Source organism: Sturnira hondurensis, unplaced genomic scaffold (assembly GCF_014824575.4).
Source record: "Sturnira hondurensis isolate 20B ecotype Veracruz unplaced genomic scaffold, ASM1482457v3 Scaffold0015475, whole genome shotgun sequence".
NCBI classification, from domain to species: domain Eukaryota; kingdom Metazoa; phylum Chordata; class Mammalia; order Chiroptera; family Phyllostomidae; genus Sturnira; species Sturnira hondurensis.
The window spans coordinates 793,719-811,855 of record NW_028088106.1 but is presented as its reverse complement, the minus strand read 5'-3'; the positions used below and the strand labels follow the sequence as shown (position 1 = coordinate 811,855).

The 18,137-nt window shown below is 34.3% G+C and overlaps 1 protein-coding gene and 1 pseudogene across 1 annotated transcript in view; both read right to left on the bottom strand.

Annotated features, from left to right (window-relative positions):
* Positions 1-18,137, bottom strand: part of LRP1B (LDL receptor related protein 1B) — a gene marked incomplete at its 3' end in the record, with an annotated part of 1,343,287 nt that overhangs the window by 1,265,602 nt on the left and 59,548 nt on the right. The window lies entirely within an intron of this gene.
* LOC118999798 (ribosome production factor 1-like) lies at positions 12,467-17,697 on the bottom strand (annotated as a pseudogene).

The following is an 18,137-nucleotide window of genomic DNA, read 5'->3' as shown; positions in this document are numbered from 1 at the left end:
TAAAATATTAATGCAATGTATTACTATAATATTAGCAATATATAAGTATATATTTATATCATTAATATATTACCAAAACTTAAGTGTTAAAACCAGTTTAAAACCCAACTCTACAAATTGAGCAAAAATGTTTAATCAGATATAATAGCTTGTAATTTATAAAAATTATGCTTTTGTAGATTTTATAAGAACATTAAAAATGCTCAGGAAGTGATATCAATTGTAAAACTGGTAGCAAAGCAGACTATGGTTATAACTCTGTTAGAACACACTCTTTTTTATGCTTTTTAAAATTTTTCTTTTTCTTTTTTTAATTATGTTATTGTTGTTCAATTCCAGTTGTCTGCATTTACCCCCCACCACTGTTCCCCAACCCCAGCCATCACCACCTCCCTCCCCTGCTTCCACCCACCTTGGTTTTGTCCATGTGTCCTTTATACTTGTTCCTAAAAACCCTTCCCTTCTTCCCCCCCATTATTCCCACTCACCTCCCTTCTGGTTTCTGTCAAGATTAGAACACACTCTTAAGAGAAACTTTTAAAAGAAAAGTTTAAAAGAAAGTACACTTCTGCAAGGAGGACATACAGAGGATCCAGAGACACATGAAGAGATGCTCAGTATTGCTTGCAATACTGAGAGATGCAAATTAAAACCACAATGAGATACCACTTTACACTGGTGAGAATGGCTATCATAAACAAAGCAATAAAAAACAAATGTTGGAGAGGGTATGGGGAAAAGGGGACTCTGGTCCACTGTTGGTGGGATTGCAGACTGGTACAACCACTATGGAAAGCAGTATGGAATTTTCTCAGAAAACTAAAATTGGACCTGCCTTTTGACCCAGCAATTCCACTGCTAGGAGTGTATCCTAAGAACCCTAAAACACCAATCCCAAAGAACCTATGCACACCAATGTTCATAGCAGCACAATTTACAATAGCCAAGAGTTGTAAACAACCTAGGTGCCCATCAGTAAATGAATGGATAAAAAAACTATGGTACATTTACACAATGGAATTCTATGCCGCAGAAAGAAAGAAGGAGCTCCTACCCTTTGCAACAACATGGATGGAACTGGAAAGCATTATGCTGAGTGAAATAAGCCAGCTGTTGAAGGACAGATAACATATGATCTCACCTTTAACAGGAAGCTAAACAATAAAACAAACAAACAAGCAAAACATAACCAAAGACACTGAAATAGAGAACAGGCTGACAGTGACCAGAGGGGAGAGGGGAGGGAATTTCAGGGGAAATAGGGGAGGGATTTAGAGGAACATATATAAAGGATACATGGACAACAACTGAGAAGGGTGGAAATGGGAGGGAAGGGGGGACACGGAGGGTGGGATGGGATGGGAGTAATAGACAGAAAACTGTACTTGAAAAATAATTAAATAAATTAAAAAAAAAGAATTCTAAAAAAAAAAGAAAAGAAAGTATTTTATACCCATTAAAAGATTGTGTCTGGGAGGTAGATAAGGAGTGATTTTTTTTTCATTTTGCTTTTATGAATTTTCTTAAGTCTCCTTTATCATTAAGCAATAATAATAATGTATATTTATTATTTACTATGTTATGAATATATTCATTTGTCCTACTTACATTTCCTCATTTAACTTATGAGATCATGGAGTAATTACTCATATTATCCATATTTATAGATGAGGAAACTGGGATGCATATATCTATCTAGATTAATGACTATGAACATTTATTATTGTTATTATTATTATTATCATTACCATTATTATTACCTAGAAGTGAGCCTTTGATTTAATACCTGGCAAATTACTTTGAAGTGAAAATTTTTAATCACTTATAAAGGTATGCACAGTCCAGTTTATAAGTCCAAATGGTTATATCATAGCTAGTCTATAGTCAATACCTCCTAGTATTTATGTTCTACATTTCATATACTAAGATAGCTAGGCAATACCTATTCTCAAATTACTGACACAATTTTACCAATGTAACCTAGGACAAATTATATACTGTCAATAAATCTTTTTCATTGTTGTTTAATTACAGTTGTCCCCATTTTTCCCCTAATAAGAATAACAACACTTAGCGTGTAGAGTTTTTGTGATAATTAAAAATAATATATTTAAAAGGTCCGAATCAATGACTATAAGCATCCAGTTTTATTGCAATTGTTATTGGGATGAATTGTTTTTCCCTCAAAACTCTTTGAAACTTATTTTCTATCAAATATTTTCTAATTTATGTGTCCCTCTATTATAGAACACAGATGGTATTTCAATAAGTGGAATTCTTCCCCTGGATAAACACTTACTTATCAAACCTAATGTGGCCAAATCTGAACACATTTCAACAGCCTGCATATGACCAGTGTTGAAAGGAAGCCTCTGGTCCTACCTATCTCACCCTGGTGTCATCCTTTTGATATCCTTCTGATACCCTGGAATTTAGCCTCTCTATAACTTGGTTTATGTGGTACCACTGTAACAAGTTATAAGGGGCAGTTGCAGTTCCATTTTTTACCATGAACAGGGAGGCTGTACCATGTTTCCACAGTAGAAGCACTCTGGCCTTTGCCAAGGAACACCTTGGGCTATTGACCTCCAAATAGATGAAAATATCCAGAGCTGTTGAAGGCCCTGACTCCTGGGAATGGAACAAATTGCTGAAATCACTTTTGCCTTGATACAACAATTCCTTATCTCCCAGAAATAGTGGCTTTTAGAACTGCTAAGGTGCTGCTGTAGTCTTTTAAAAAGAAGAAATAATTCCAACACAGAAATAAATGTTCAAACCCTTATATTAAAATCTATAGGTTTAATTTATTGCCTAAATCTGAAATCAGTCCAAGAGTGAGTGAAAATATTTTTATAAAACAAGTTTAGAGAAGAACTAATTTTATTTTAAATAAAAAATAATTTGGACCTTCATAATAAGCTTTCAAAATATTTCAAAGGAAAAAATAATTTTTATCTTCTCATTATCTTCTCAAAAAACCTAGCATATTTTACCATGTGATTTTAATAATTTGAATAAAGCAATGTATCTATGAGTATTTATACATATATAATTTTAAATAGTTAAAGTTTAAATTTATATTGTATGATGATAATAATTTTACAAATAAAAATAATTGAGAAATTATTGAAACGAATATGAAATTCTTGATTTAAATTTATGCTTAATATAAGAAACTAAGCTTTTCAAACTTTTAACCATATTTTCTAACATATAAGTGTGTAATAATTAATAAAGTGAACCCTATTGTCCAAGGCTGACTCACTTTATTGACATGAATGGATTAATTTAAATTAATTCCAGAGATAAAAACAACACAAGCCCAGGGTATTACCCAACAGTCCAGGGGCTTGTGTTGAGACAATAAACAAATGTTGCTATTTATGAGTATTTAGTGGGTAAATAGCTATGTTTATTTATAGTTCTTATGCCTGAATCTAAATATAGGAGTACTTCTATTAAACCTAAACTTCAATGACAGCTTTCAGCAAAATGAGGGCTCATATTTCATCAGTGTTTAAACAGGGCAAACTTACTGAGGTCAGTGAGGCAGAAAGAGTAGGAGTGAAAGGATGCTGCAGAGAATGGAATTGAGTCAGATCCATGGCAGATGGAATGTAAAATGGGAACTTTGGGTGATACATACATCAGGGAAAAGGTTGACTGATATTTCAAGTTATAAACCTCGTATGAGGCAGTTTTATGTACTGAGGATTGAAAGGGCATTCATGATAATAATGCCTAGATACCTGGGAAATTTATCAAAGTTTGAACCTGAATGTCAGTTAGGTGATACTTTTTATTACCATAAAGATATGAAATGAAGTAACTGTGAAACAGTCATGAACTTGAGGCAGTAGCCAATGAAGGCAAAGAGTTGGTAAACTACCAAACCAACTTAGTAAGTCAACAGTTAATTAGCTTCAGTGAGGAGATCATTAAGTCATAATTGTTTTTACTGATTGTGAGAAAGAGCTAATGCATGTCTGGTCTATTATGGTGGCAACTTTGCTTGCAAAGTCCCCATGTCCACCATGGATGAAATACCAAGAGATGATCTGCTTGGGAAGGAGAGGTGGCTAATCTCTCAGAGGAGAAAGGCCAAGAGCCCCTTCCTCAACAGTTTTTATTGGGTTATAATACACAGGAATACACACAGTAAGGATCAAACAGTAGATAACATTTCAAAGAAATCTGAGGGCTTAGTCTGAGTCAGTGTCTGCCAGGTAAGGAGGCTGCAGAAAGTTTGGGAGACATACTCATTTCCTGCTTGGACTCTTATCATATGAATGAAAGCACTCTTAGCAAAGCAGGTTTCACAGGACTTTTAGGAACTCTTTCTTATGCCAGATCACCCCGGATCCCGCTCTAGCAGGCAAGGGGCTGCACCACCTCCCCCATCACAGGTTTTCAGGCTTAAGTGGATTAGGGCTAGGAAGTACTTTTCCCAGAGGACATGGGGACTTGGGCTATGTCAGAATAGCTAGGGGATGAGGGTCCATCAGTTCCTCTTTGTTGTGGCCCCCCAAGTTCTTCCATGATGGCCTCCCAAGTGATCCCATCTGGCTTAGGTTGCGCCTTTTCTGAGGGGTCTTACCTGTCTCTGACTATCTGACCATGCATCGGTGGCAGAGGGATGCAGCAGAAGCAGCGTTGTTACCAGAAACAAGCTTTGTCTCCTTAGTGGCTCGCATTCCAGGGGTCGCTCACTCAGTCTGAGCCATGGGGGGCAGTTACAACTCCTGAAACCAGGCAGAGTGGTTCCCAACAGTCTATTTCACACTAGAGATATACACTATGATTTACATAATTTCAGAGTTAAGGGACCCACTCTTTTCATGGAAGTCCCATATGTACATTAATTTGGGGATGTCTTCAGTATCCTCGTTGTTCCTGCTCATTCCACCTGGATGATCATTAGCCTCCAATTTCTAGAAATACGCTTTTAGGTAAAAATAAATGATGAGGTGCTACTGTATAAGGTATCCCTGCATTTTCAAGTGATTTCCTGCCCTCAAGGACTAAAGCTGGTTATTAATTTCTAATCCAGTCTTTACATACGTATTTTCCCTCTGAAGCTGAGAGACTAAAAGTTAAAAAGCTTCTAATCTCTCCTTGCTCCTGGAGCCCACTGCTAGTCTTTTCTCCAACTTCTAAAAGCATCAGTAAGTATTTTATTATTGTAGTCACACTCGTAAAGAAGAAAAGCAAAAAAAAACCTAGCATATTTTACCATGTGATTTTAATAATTTGAATAAAGCAATGTATCTATGAGTATTTACACATATATAATTTTAAATAGTTAAAGTTTAAATTTATATTGTATGATGATAATAATTTTACAAATAAAAATAATTTTATAAATTCTAGGTTTTTCTTTATCTAGTTATAGAAAATGTAAGAAATAAGTATTATGAAAGATTTATTAGAAAAACATAGTTATTAGAATATAATACAAATGGATTTACAGAGTTAAAAGATATTAGCTGATTAGGCAGCATTTAAAAAAATTTAGATGAATTTCCTAATAAAAATTTTACACTATACACTTCTTTGCATCAATTGTATTTCAATATAATCACTTATATTAAGATTTTCAACCATTACTAAATATTAAAAAATTTATGTAGAAGTATTACAATGATATTTCCTTTGTAATCTTTTTTGCTCAAGGAAGAAATACTTTATTTTTCACATTTATTTTTAATGGGAATGCCGATATGTTGTTGGAAAGGGTTAACAAATGAAAAGACAGAAAACAAACCCAACTCTCATCTTGGACTTCTAGTTAAGATGGAGATACAGGTAAATGCAGTACTTGCTTCCTCCCACAAACACATCAAAATTACAAATAAACTATAGAGCAGCCATCATTCAGAAACCACCTGAAAAGTGGCCGAATGGAAGTTCTAAAATTAGAGAATCAGAGTAGTAGCCACACTGATACTGGTAGAAGGGGAAGAGATGCAGAACAAGCTGGTCTCACATTCACATGCAGTGGATAAAAATTGAGGGGGGATAACTCAGCTGCAGAGGTCCCCCCTGAGGAGTAAGGAGTCCCAGTCCCACACTGGGCCTCCCAGCCTATGGTTCCAGAGCCAGGAAGAGAAGTTTCCACAACTTCTGGCTATAAAACCCATCAGAGTTTGAGGATGAGGGAAACTAAAGTGGTTTCTCTTAAAGGGCTTACACAAAGACTTATTTAGACTTACTCTCTCTCAGCTCCAGTGATGGGGTATCAACTTAAAGAGTACCTGAGGCATATGGAGAGAAACAGCATCAAGGAGGGAGCTTGGGGGACAGCTTTCTCCCAGATGGAGGTGATTTTAGAACTATTATTCCTTTGATGCCTGTTCCATCCCACAGAACCAGTAGGTGGGCACCATATCTGAGACTCCAACAACATGGCTTACACTATTTTTTTGGACTTCGCAATTTCCTGAGGCCCCACACTACCCAACTACAGGCCCACTCATTTTTCCAGTGTTTTTTTTTTTCATATGGAAAACCTGTCTTGTCTCACACCTCACATTTTCCTAAAATATTTCAAACAATCAACATCTGGCCTCAGCATGCCCCATACCTCTCCCTGAGTGATACCAGGCCTGGCACTAGCAGAAACTGGCCTTATTTTGCAGCTTGGCCTCACCTGGGTACCTTCAGGCTCAGCAAAAGTAGCAGCTATCTGCAGATTGCTTTGTAGCTCATGCTGGTGGCCCTGGGCAGAACACAGTTGCTGGATGACCTTGGCTTGTACCTCCCGGGAGGCCACAAAGCCACCACAACTCAAGGAGGAGACTCAGCAGATACTTGAGCCCTGCTAGAATAAGTCCTACTTTGTGGGGTGTGCCCCTGCACAGCTGCTACTATATTGTGCTTGAAAGTTGGTGTTTGGTAGTTGCATCCTGTCCTTGCAACTAATTGACTTAGAGGTAAATTTCCACCATTGATGAGCCAACAGTAATTAAGGCTCAACTACAACATATGATGTACATAGCCCATATGGGTGTTTCATCTTGACTGCCCAGTTTGGGAGATTGCGGAGGCTGTGCCATCAGAGCCTACAAACTGCCTACATTATGCCACTGTACCAAGTCTGAGAGATGTAACAGCTCTACCTAATATATAAAAACAAGCATAGGGTGCCTTCCAAAATGAGGAGACCATGAAATATGTTCCAAATGATAAAACAGAATAAAATTCTAGAAAAAGAACTAAACAAACTGGAGACAAGCAATATACTAGACACAGAGTTCAAATACTGGTTTAAAAGATGCTCCGTGAACTTAATGAGAATATCAATAGCATAAAAAACAGTCATAAATAAAGGATACATTAACTGAAATGAAGAATAATTTACAGGGAATCAACTGTAGAGTAGATGAAGTAAAAAATCAAATTAGCAATCTGGAATATAAGAAAGCAAAAAACACCCAGTCAGAACAGCAAAAGAAAATAGAATCCACCCCCTCACCAAAAAAAAAAAAGGAAGATAGTGTAAGGAATCTCTGCAAAACTTCAAGTGTACCAACATTTGCATAATGGGGGTGTTGGAAGGAAAAGAGAAAGAGCAAGTAACTGAAAATTTATTTTAAAAAATATTGACAGAAACTTTCCTAACTTGAAAATAGATATACACATATAAGAAGCACAGAGAGGCCCAAACAAGATGAACCCAAAGAGACCCACACCAATACACATCATAATTAAAATAAAAAATTAAAGATAAAGAGAGAATCTTAAAATTAGCATGAGAAAGTAGTTAATTACCTTTAATGGAGCTCCCATAAGACTATCAGCTGATTTCTCAACAGAAACTACTTGCCAGACAGGATTGACAAGAAAGATACAAAGTGACAAAAAGCAAGATTCTACAACCAAGATTACTCTACACAGAAAAGCTATCATTTAGAATGGAACGGCAGATGAAGTGCTTCCCAGACAAGGTAAGGCTAAAGGACTTCATCACGAAACCAGTATTATATGAAATGTTAAAGGGTCTTCTTGAAGAAGAAAATAAAAAAAATATATCAACATTATAATGGGAAAATACATATCTATTAACAAATCTAAAAAACAAAGAAACAGAAAAGAAACAGACTCATAGGTACAGAAAACATTTTGAAGGTTGACAGATGGGAAGGGGTTTGGGAGGAATGGGTAAAACTGGTAAAGGAATTCAGAAATACAAATTGGTTGCTGTAGAATAGTCATGGGATATAAAGTACAACATAGGAAATATAGTCAATAATATTCTAATAGCTGTATGGTGTCAGATGGGTATGACATTTATCAGGATGATTACTTAATAAGTTATATAATGTCTACCCACTGGGGTCTATATCTAAAATTAATATAACAATGTATGTAATTGAAAAGTAAAAATGATTTAAAAAGCAAAAAAATATATACTTGTCTTTGAATCTTTGTCTAGAATTTATATTAATAGAGGGACTTTGTGGCTCTATCTTATTTGAATTTTTAACATTTAAAAAATTTCAGAAGTAAAAAGTTATATGTAGGAAATACAACTGAATAACGCTCTTAACATATTAAAATATTACTAAGAAATAAGTGCACATGAACTCATTTCTTTACTGCAGTTTACCTCTTAAGATGTTTCTTAAATAGTGGACTCTAATACATAGAATAGAGAAATAATTGTTTTGTAAATAAAAAGTTTAACAACTGCAGAAAATATATAGAGTATTTCTAAGAACTAGGGGTTATTGGTGATTGATATGCTAATGAGAGGTTACTTCAAACATTATAAATTATCTGTAATACAACCATTTCAAATAAAGGGTCCCCGGTCTCTGCTTCCACACTATTCCAAAGTATTTTTCTTGATAATTTCTCCTAAATAGATCATCCAGAAGAGGAAAATATTACTAACTTCTTTATTCAAAGTTCATCTCCAAAGACAAACACAAATAAATTAAGAAAGGGTAAAGATTTTAAATATTTGCTCACAAAGATCTAAGCAGAGTAATTACATAGCCTTGAAATAGGAATAAAATGTTTTAAAATCAAGCAATATAGAGTTTTTCACTTGAAAAGCAGTTTTTGCATGTGATATAAATTGTTTTAAATTAACTTTTATATTTAAGACATGGTCATCTTTCTTTCAATATTTTCAAATTCTACAATAAACAGTAATCTTTGTAACTGATTAAAATAGGCTCCATAATTTAAAAAATAAATTGCAGATTAGATTTTTTCAATGTACATTAAGCTCAGTGAAAATGAAATGATCTGGTATTTCAAATGTAATAGAGGACTATAATTTGTTTTTATAGTAGTACCAGTCTTGATCTATGTATTTACAAATCAATACTAAATGTATGTTTAATGGCATCCATAAATATATTTATGTAAGAAGTTTCATTTTTGTGCTGTAGTTACAAATGCATTTTTTAAGTGCATGGGGAATTTTAAAAGTGCATAAGATAATTTAAAGGTGCTATTTACATAAATATAAAGGCCCTAAAGTGTCTTCATTTTGTAAGACACTTTAAACATCTGTTTGAGTCTGGAGGTTTGGTATAGTAAAGAAGCAGTTTTGCTGCTAACAATTAGATATCTGAAGGCAGTCCTAGAAGAGTTCAAGCACTCACAGTGCTCTTTTGGGTACCACTACCCAGATCACCAGTAACTTGCTTTCTTTCCTTACCTTCCCTCTGTGTCATTGACTATTTTGAGTTCTGTCCAGACCAATGGTCCTCAGAGGAAGCTGTGAATTAGCATGATCTGAATAGCTTTTTTAAAAACTCACTGTCTCAACCACACTCCACATTAAACATATCTTGAGCTGTGTGTGTAGCTCTGGTGTATCGGTGGTGGTCAGGGTGAGTGGGGGCAGAGTTAGGCTGTGCCTCTTAAAATATTCCAGGTGATTTCAATGTTCAGCCAAGGCTCAGAATCACACCCCATGATAATACAATTTGTTTTTTTATCCTGTTTAATTTATGTTATCAGATCTCATAACCTGCCTTATTCTCCCATCTGCACCCACGTGAGCCTTCCAGTCATCATCTGAATGTTGTATTGTCCATATACCAAAGGTATCAAGATTCTGTGGATCGAGAAGGCTTACTAGGCCCAGAAGTGCATCTGGTTTCTTCTCACATTAGCTCTTTTCTTTGGACTACTACTACAGCCTGGTCACTTGCCTTTCCATTTTTATTTTTGTCAGCCCACTCAACCATTTCCCTAAAATAGTCTGGTGTATATATATATATATATTCTTCCTTAGTGAAAACTCTTTAAGTAACATCTTATGAAACAACTGAACCGAACAGACTTTACACAAATGGTATCTTCCCTGACTAACTAAAGTTGTCCATTAGCTACAATCACTTTGTATGAAATCACACTATTTTTTAAAAAATGTTTAATCAAAGATAACAGTTTCTCCACCTCTCCACATAGATAACATGTTAAAGTCAATGTGCCCATGTTCTCATTTTTTACAACACACATTTTTTGGTTTATCTTCCATGTAGATTATTTAGTTATCTGGATGGCTGTATGTCTATTTTTATCTACTACCCGGTTGAGTTGCATTTAGGTTATTATCAGTTCTCTGCGGCTGACATACAGTCATAGGCACTGTCATTGTACACGTTTCTCTCTGCCTATAGGTTTATCTAAGTAAATAGAAGTGCGATTACCAAACTACTCTCTGTAATGCTGTTGCTTATTTTATAGCGGTGTTGAGATTTTTCTCAACTTTAAGAGATTTTTGTATTAACATTTTTAAAAAGTTAAGATCAGAGTATATTTTGGAAACGATCTTGGCAATTTAATCTTCCAGTCTTTATTTATAAATCATAAATGATACATACTTTAGAGTGGTTTTGAAAATAAGTTACACCAAGTCATTTCCCATCCTATTTTTCATTTGTTTCTAGAAACCCTCTAATGTGTCTGCTTAATCGAAAATACTTCATAAACTGCCATTTAGATGAATGCTGTAAAAGTAATACAAGAGTAGTACTGCTGTTCAGAGCAGTACAAAAGTAGTACTGCTGTTCAGAAAAAAACATTGTTTTTTGGTACTTTACCCTAATTCACCTTTTATTCCTCCATTCCATGTGCTCTAAACCAATTTTCACAAACCAACGAATATTCAAAGACAGCTAAATTTGAAGCCTGTTCAAAAAGCTTATCCCTTTAACACGGGCCACTTTACAAACCTCTGCTTTTGTCAGTCCTTAACATCTATTTCTCTGAATCTTCATGATCTCTATTTCACAAAGATAATTATTTTATAGACACTAGCAGCAGCATACAAATAAGCGCTTAGTATAAAAATGGCTTTTGCTTAATTATTGGTAATACACTGTGTTTAACTTTGCTTTGAACACCTATGATAAATGACAATTTTCCCATTGTTGTTATGGATTTAGTTGTTGTTTGTTCACCAACTCCTCTCACATAACTATGCCATGCATTTCCAAGATGGCTACAGAAGTAAAGGTAAGTTTCAGACTCCTTTTAAGGGTCAGGTGGACTTACTAATACTACAGTTTCTATTCATACTTATTTACAAGGTTAACTTTGTTTTAATAACCAATATTTCTAATAAACTTCTTGTAAGGGTATTACCATTACACATAAGAAAAACGTCAGAACTTAAGACAATTTCTGGAGTAAGACAATACAATGTAATGAGGTACAATGTAGTAGGAAAAAAGGATCCAAAGTTTGGCTTCATTAATTTGCAAGTTTGCTTCAAGTTCTTGGGAAATCATTTTGCTTAAAAACTTTTATCTTTCTGATAGGTTTAAGGGAATGTTAAAGACCCCAGACACCTGGCCTCCAATCATTCAGAAAACTGAGTTAAAACCTATGTGCCAGATCCAAAATTAGTCTGGTATAAAATCAGTGTGTTGGTTACATGGAAATCTACCAAGCACCTTTTTTTCTATGGCCTACATCACAGGTGGCAAACACAAGGCCCACGGGCTGAATCCAGCCCTTCACCTTGTTTTACGTGGCCCAGCACCTTGTTTCTACCTGGTGGCAGCACTGAGCTCCTTGCCCTTAGTTAAGGAGTAGTTACATTTACACAGTCCTAAAATTACATTCAACCCTTTGAAGAAACCACAAGGCTGATGTGACTGACCCCAGTGAAAATGAGTTTGACAACCCTGGCCTACATGTTCCATGAAGGTGCATAGGGGAAACCTGGATTGATTTTTGATTCCAACTTAATTATTCAGTTATCAAAAATAAAAAAAATTAGGAAACCTAAATTGCAACTTCTTAAACTGTTACCAAAATAACTTTTATTTGTATTTCTTACAGAAACAGTGAGTGTTAATACATGACACTAGCTAATTTGTCCAGACTTGAAAGAAGGTGATGCTAGTAGATACCTTTTTGAAGCATCTTCTGTCACAATTTAATTTCAAGATAGGCCTGCTTAGCAAAACCCAATACTATTTCTTCAGTTACTTTATAAATGGAATTTTCTTCTACTTGAATCTATTTCCCCAGGGCTTATGGACCCATTCATATTCTCCATATTTAGAATCAAAAGTTCTTTCTGAAAAGATCTTAATTTTAAGATAAAATATGGTCCTTGTTTCTGAATCCCCACTTTCTTTTCACTCTTGAATATGTATCTATAAAATCTGAAGAAGATATAATCCTCTTGATTGTGGAATGTGGCAACATGCCTTCCATAAACTGGGGGAAAATTATGGGGGAAGAGAGATGTCAACATCTGTCCAACATGAGGACCCAACTGTGTTGTAAAATTACTCAGAATTACTTTGGATATGTGTTTGGTGGGGTACTTGCCTCTTCTTTTAATTTCTTTACTGAGCAAACACTGCTCATTTTAAAATGAGCAGTTTGTCCAGTTGATAAGTGACACAGAATTAGTTCATTTAGTGTTTTTACAATCTTCATTAATAGCAATAAGATCTATGAAATCTCTTGAGATATGCTATGGAACAATTTTTTCCAGGGCCAGTTTTCTTCTGTAATAAACTTGTAAGTTTGGTAAAACTGTGCAGAGCTGTTCAGAGTTGTACTGCTCTCCCATGAGGTCTATCTGATGTTGTAATGAGAATCTTGGAAGAAGTTTGTCTGTTGAAGTAAGAAACAAATGCATCTGTGGCTTCATCATAAGCAACCTCTTCATCAGTAGTGTTTACTGTGGTTTCATCACACACTCCCTGGTTGTCAACAGTCTTGGGTATAGATTTTGGTGGAGCCTTATCATCAAGAACCTCTCTCTCTCTTTTAAAGTAGTATGGTGGTTTACTGAAACATAACATTCATTGAAGGACTACAGGTGTGCCACATTTCTTGCAGGTGATGTAAAATGCTATAAAACTGCTTCCCTATCCACCTAAGACAAAGAGAAAAATATCTTACTAGTGTAAACAGAAAAGGTAATTCCCTCTCTCTTCTTTTTCTTAGCTGCCAACTTTTCCTTCTACTGATGCTGTATCCAGCACATGAACATTAAGTGTGGCCGCTGTTTGTTCTTGATCTCTGAAATACTGAAGCCTGGAGGAAAGGCAGATGATTTGGGGGGTTGGACCCCACTTTCTGCTGCCCCATTCTCAACGACTGCCACCTCTTGATGTTCTTGGGTACTGCCTTTACCTTTCAGGGTTTTCTTTTGGTTGCTGCTGGTCTTCTGTATAGCGTTTGTTCCTTCAAATCACTATTTTTTTCTTCACTGCACTTATCCCTAAATAAGCATTTCTTAATTATGTTTTCAACTTCAACATAGAATTTCAGCACCATAAATTTAGTATCTTGTCCATCTCATTCACCTTATAATCCTAATACATAGGACCATGCAGGCACATAAAAAGCACTTTGACAATTTTCCAAAGAAGATCAAGTCATTTGGATTTCAAAGTTTTCCACAACTGTACACAGCTGTCTAGTTATAGCCCATATAGCATGCTCTGAACTATTAGAAACATAGTTACCTGATGGTCATCAGAGAAAAATTACACAGAGTTTCTTCACTTTTTATTCTCTTCCATGAGCGAATTAATAAACCAGATCCCTAGAGTCCTCCTGAGAATCTCATTTTCTGGAAACTGTACCCAGGCTCTTTTATTTTTGACCTCTAAGATTTCTACAGCCGTGAACAAAATCCCCACACAGATTACTTTCCACTAGCATGGATAATTGAGATTTAACAAGGCACTATTATCTTTCCAGGTGAGCAGGTTACTTCTTTAAGCAATTTAATAAATGGTACAGATTTAGAAATGCATAGATTCTTTTAGTCAACATGATATAATTCAAGAAATTAACATTTCAAGGAATAGATTGATATCTTGATGATTAAGAAATGTTTATGTATCTCTCAAAATCTCTATTTATCAATACATAATGCCATATTTAGGATATACAGTTTATACTGTATATCCTAAATATTTATACTATCAGTGGCAATCAGTTTATTGGAATGTATAGTGAATTAATTTCATAATGTAATTTTCTTCACTAACCTTTAAAAAATATCCATGTTTACTAGGATTTCTCAAAAGATATGGAGCCAAACGACCAGTATGTCTCTCCTTTTTTTTTTTTTTTGGTGAGAAATTGAACCTATTTTAATCTAGTAGCTATGACTAAATTGGACTACACAAAAAGGTCAGTAACTGTAGCATGCAATTACTTGTTTGTATAAAACATATCGAGATACTCAACTTCCTTTAATTCCATCCCTTGAGGGACTAATATAAAATAGTTTCAGTTTCCATCCTTATAGAAAACAACTTGAAACACATCCAGTACTAGAACATTTGTTTTCTATTGTGCTGTCTTTTATTAGCTATTGCACTTTTTTAGGCGGGAATTAAAGCAAAAAAACCAAAACAAAACTGTGAAAGCAAATATTTTGACAATGTACTAAATATCCTAGGAATTTTTATTTAAGAATTTAAAAATTTAGAAACAAGGAATTTGATTCTATTTTCTATGGATGATAGGACTTCCTCCAAAGTAATATCTATTTTCCAGAACGAAATGTATGGCTCACAAAGCAGATTTGGATTTTTCAAAATACAAGATAACCAAACTCAGCTATTCTCTTACAACGGGAAGAAGACAAAGGAAGATGATAGGTTACTTATACCCCGCTTCCAAAGAGTGTAATGGTTGTGCTTAGATCATTCCTTGTATTGGGTATTATAGTTTTTTGTTTTTGAGAGAAGACTTTCAGAGGAAGGTAATTATAGTGGAGAAGATTTAGCATTTACTTTTGCATACATTTTTAAACTATGACAATAAAATAACATGAATTGTTTAAAAAAGGAAAATAATAAAAAGGGAATACAGGCTGTATAAAAATATGGCAGTTAGTCTCCTTAATGTAAATACTTTTTTACAAACCAGTAAGAAGATACAAATATTCAAATTTAAATACTTAAATTTAAAGTGGTAAAAACCTTAAGTCAGGAAAAAAGGATGAACCATACACCACTGAGAAAAATATTGTCTAAGGTAATAATCAAATAAATACAAGTTAATATAATTGTGTGTTATCACTTCAAGTAGTATATTTGCAAAAATATTGCAATATTACTGAACAGTCTGGGTAATGAGAGAAAATCTTATTTACTGGTAGTGAGAAGGTCATTAGAAGAGCAGCGATTCAGAAATATGAATCAAGAATCTTAAAATGTTCATATTCTTCCAATCTTTTTTATCAGAATTTTATTTAAAAACAAAGCAAATGAACAAATAAAGCAAAACAAAAACAAGTCATAGAAAGAAGAGATCAGACTGATGGTTGCCAGAGGGGAGGTGGGTGGGAGAATGGGTAAAAAAGGTGAAGAGGAATACAGTCAAAAGTTTTTTGATAAGTTTGAACAGTGACAGATGATTAAGCTTAGTGTGGTTACCATAGTGGGAGGTATAAAAGTGTTGAATCACTATATTGTAGACCTGAAATTAATATATTGTATACCAACTATACTTAGTTAAACATAAATAAAAATAAACAAAACATTTTTAAAAACCCTGAAGCATGCAAAAAAGTATTTTAGCGTCTATGTTCATCAGCGATATTGGTCTGAAGTTTTCTTTCTTTGTTGTGTCTCTGTCTGGTTTTGGAATTAGGATGATGCTGGCTTCATAAAAAGAGTTGGGGAGTTTTCCCTCCTTTTGGATTTTTTGGAATAGTCTGTGAAGAATAGGGGTTAGCTTTTCCTTAAATGTTTTGTATAATTCTCCTGTGAAACCATCTGGTCTGGTTTCATGGGAGAATTCTACAAAGTCAAAAGTCCCTGGATACACAGCTTTTGTGTGATGGGAGTTTTTTGATTACTACTTCAATTTCATCTGCTGTTATCAGTCTGTTCAGGCTTTCTACTTCTTCTTCATTGAGTTTTGGAAGATTATATTTTTTATAGAAATGTGTCCATTTCACCTAGGTTTTCAAATTTCTTGGCATATAGTTTTTCATAGTAATTTCTTACAATCCCTTCTATTTCTGTGGTATCAGTTGTAATTTCTCCTCTTCCATTTCTTATTGTGTTTATTTATGTCCTCTCTCTTCTTTTCTTAATGAGTCTACTTAAAGGCATGATTATTTTGTTTATCTTTTCAAAAAACCAACTCCTGGATTCATTGATCCTTAGAATTGTGCTTTTAGTCTCTATGTCATTTAATTCTGCTCTGATCTTGGTTATTTCCTTCCTTCTACTTGCAACAGCACAATTTACAATAGCCAAGAGTTGTAAACAACCTAGGTGCCCATCAGTAAATGAATGGATAAAAAAGCTATGGTACATATGCACAATGGAATTCTATGCCGCAGAAAGAAAGAAGGAGCTCCTACCTTTTGCAACAACATGGATGGAACTGGAAAGCATTATGCTGAGTGAAATAAGTCAGGTTTTGAAGGACAAATACCATATGATCTCACCTTTAACAGGAAGCTAAACAACAAAACAAACAAGCAAGCAAAATATAACCAAAGACACTGAAATAGAGAACAGAGGGACAGCATCCCCGAGGGGAGAGAGAAGGAATTTCAGGGAAAATAGGGGAGGGATTTAGAGGAACAAATATAAAGGATACATGGACAACAACTGAGAAGGGTGGAAATGGGAGGGGGGGAGCACGGGGAGAGGTGGGATGGGATGGGAGTAATAGACAGAAAACTGTACTTGAAAAATAATTAAATAAAATTTAGAAATTTAATAGTAAAAAAATAAAGTAATGTAAAGGCATTTGAAAAAGATGTTGAATAAGAATATTCACTGCAGCACTAATCAGAATAAAAATCTGAACAAATATAAATATCTAGAAATAGGTAATTGACTAGTTCATTTTTATTCTACACATAGAGCACAACCCATAAAGTAGAATCAAAAGTGTTGATTCCAAATTTACATATTTATAGTTTCATTAATAATTTAATGATGTGGGGAATCACACAAGGGTAAATAAAAAATGTAAATATAGCATATACTATATATTAATTTTAAATATATAAAGTGTGTATACTGATAAATATGCACAAAAAAGGCAAGGTAAATATATTGTGCTAAAAGATAGAATTGTTTGATACTTAAAATTTAATATATCATGATTCTTTTTTCATATTGATAAACAGAACAAATAGCTGTTAGTCAACACAATATAAACCTCCAAAATCCCTTTTAATTGATAAGTGCTCACCTCTTCTACCTTTTTCTGCATCTCTTTTGCCAGAAGATTCAGAGTTATTAATGTCTCCACAGATGTCAAGTGTTTGAATCAGTATGTGGATATTTGAAAACAGTTTGGTGGAATTATCAAACTGTGGTTATTTAATTATGGTTCTTTTTCCTAACATCCAATCACTCAGCTCTCCCTGATACAAGGATCCTTGATCTTAATGAGTTCAAATTAAACTGTCTAGCACCATGCAATTAAAAAATATATTGAATTAAACAGGAATTAAATTCAATTTTCCAAAATCATTCACCCTGGAGTTAAATTTCAATCTATATTAATTGAACACTTTAGAATAAGATAAGCAAAATTACAGAATTAAAATATTTTAATTATGAAATTAATATGATTGAGTCTCTCCCAAAATGTAGTATACAACATATGTGTAAATGTATATGTATGTGTGTATAAATTATATTAATCTT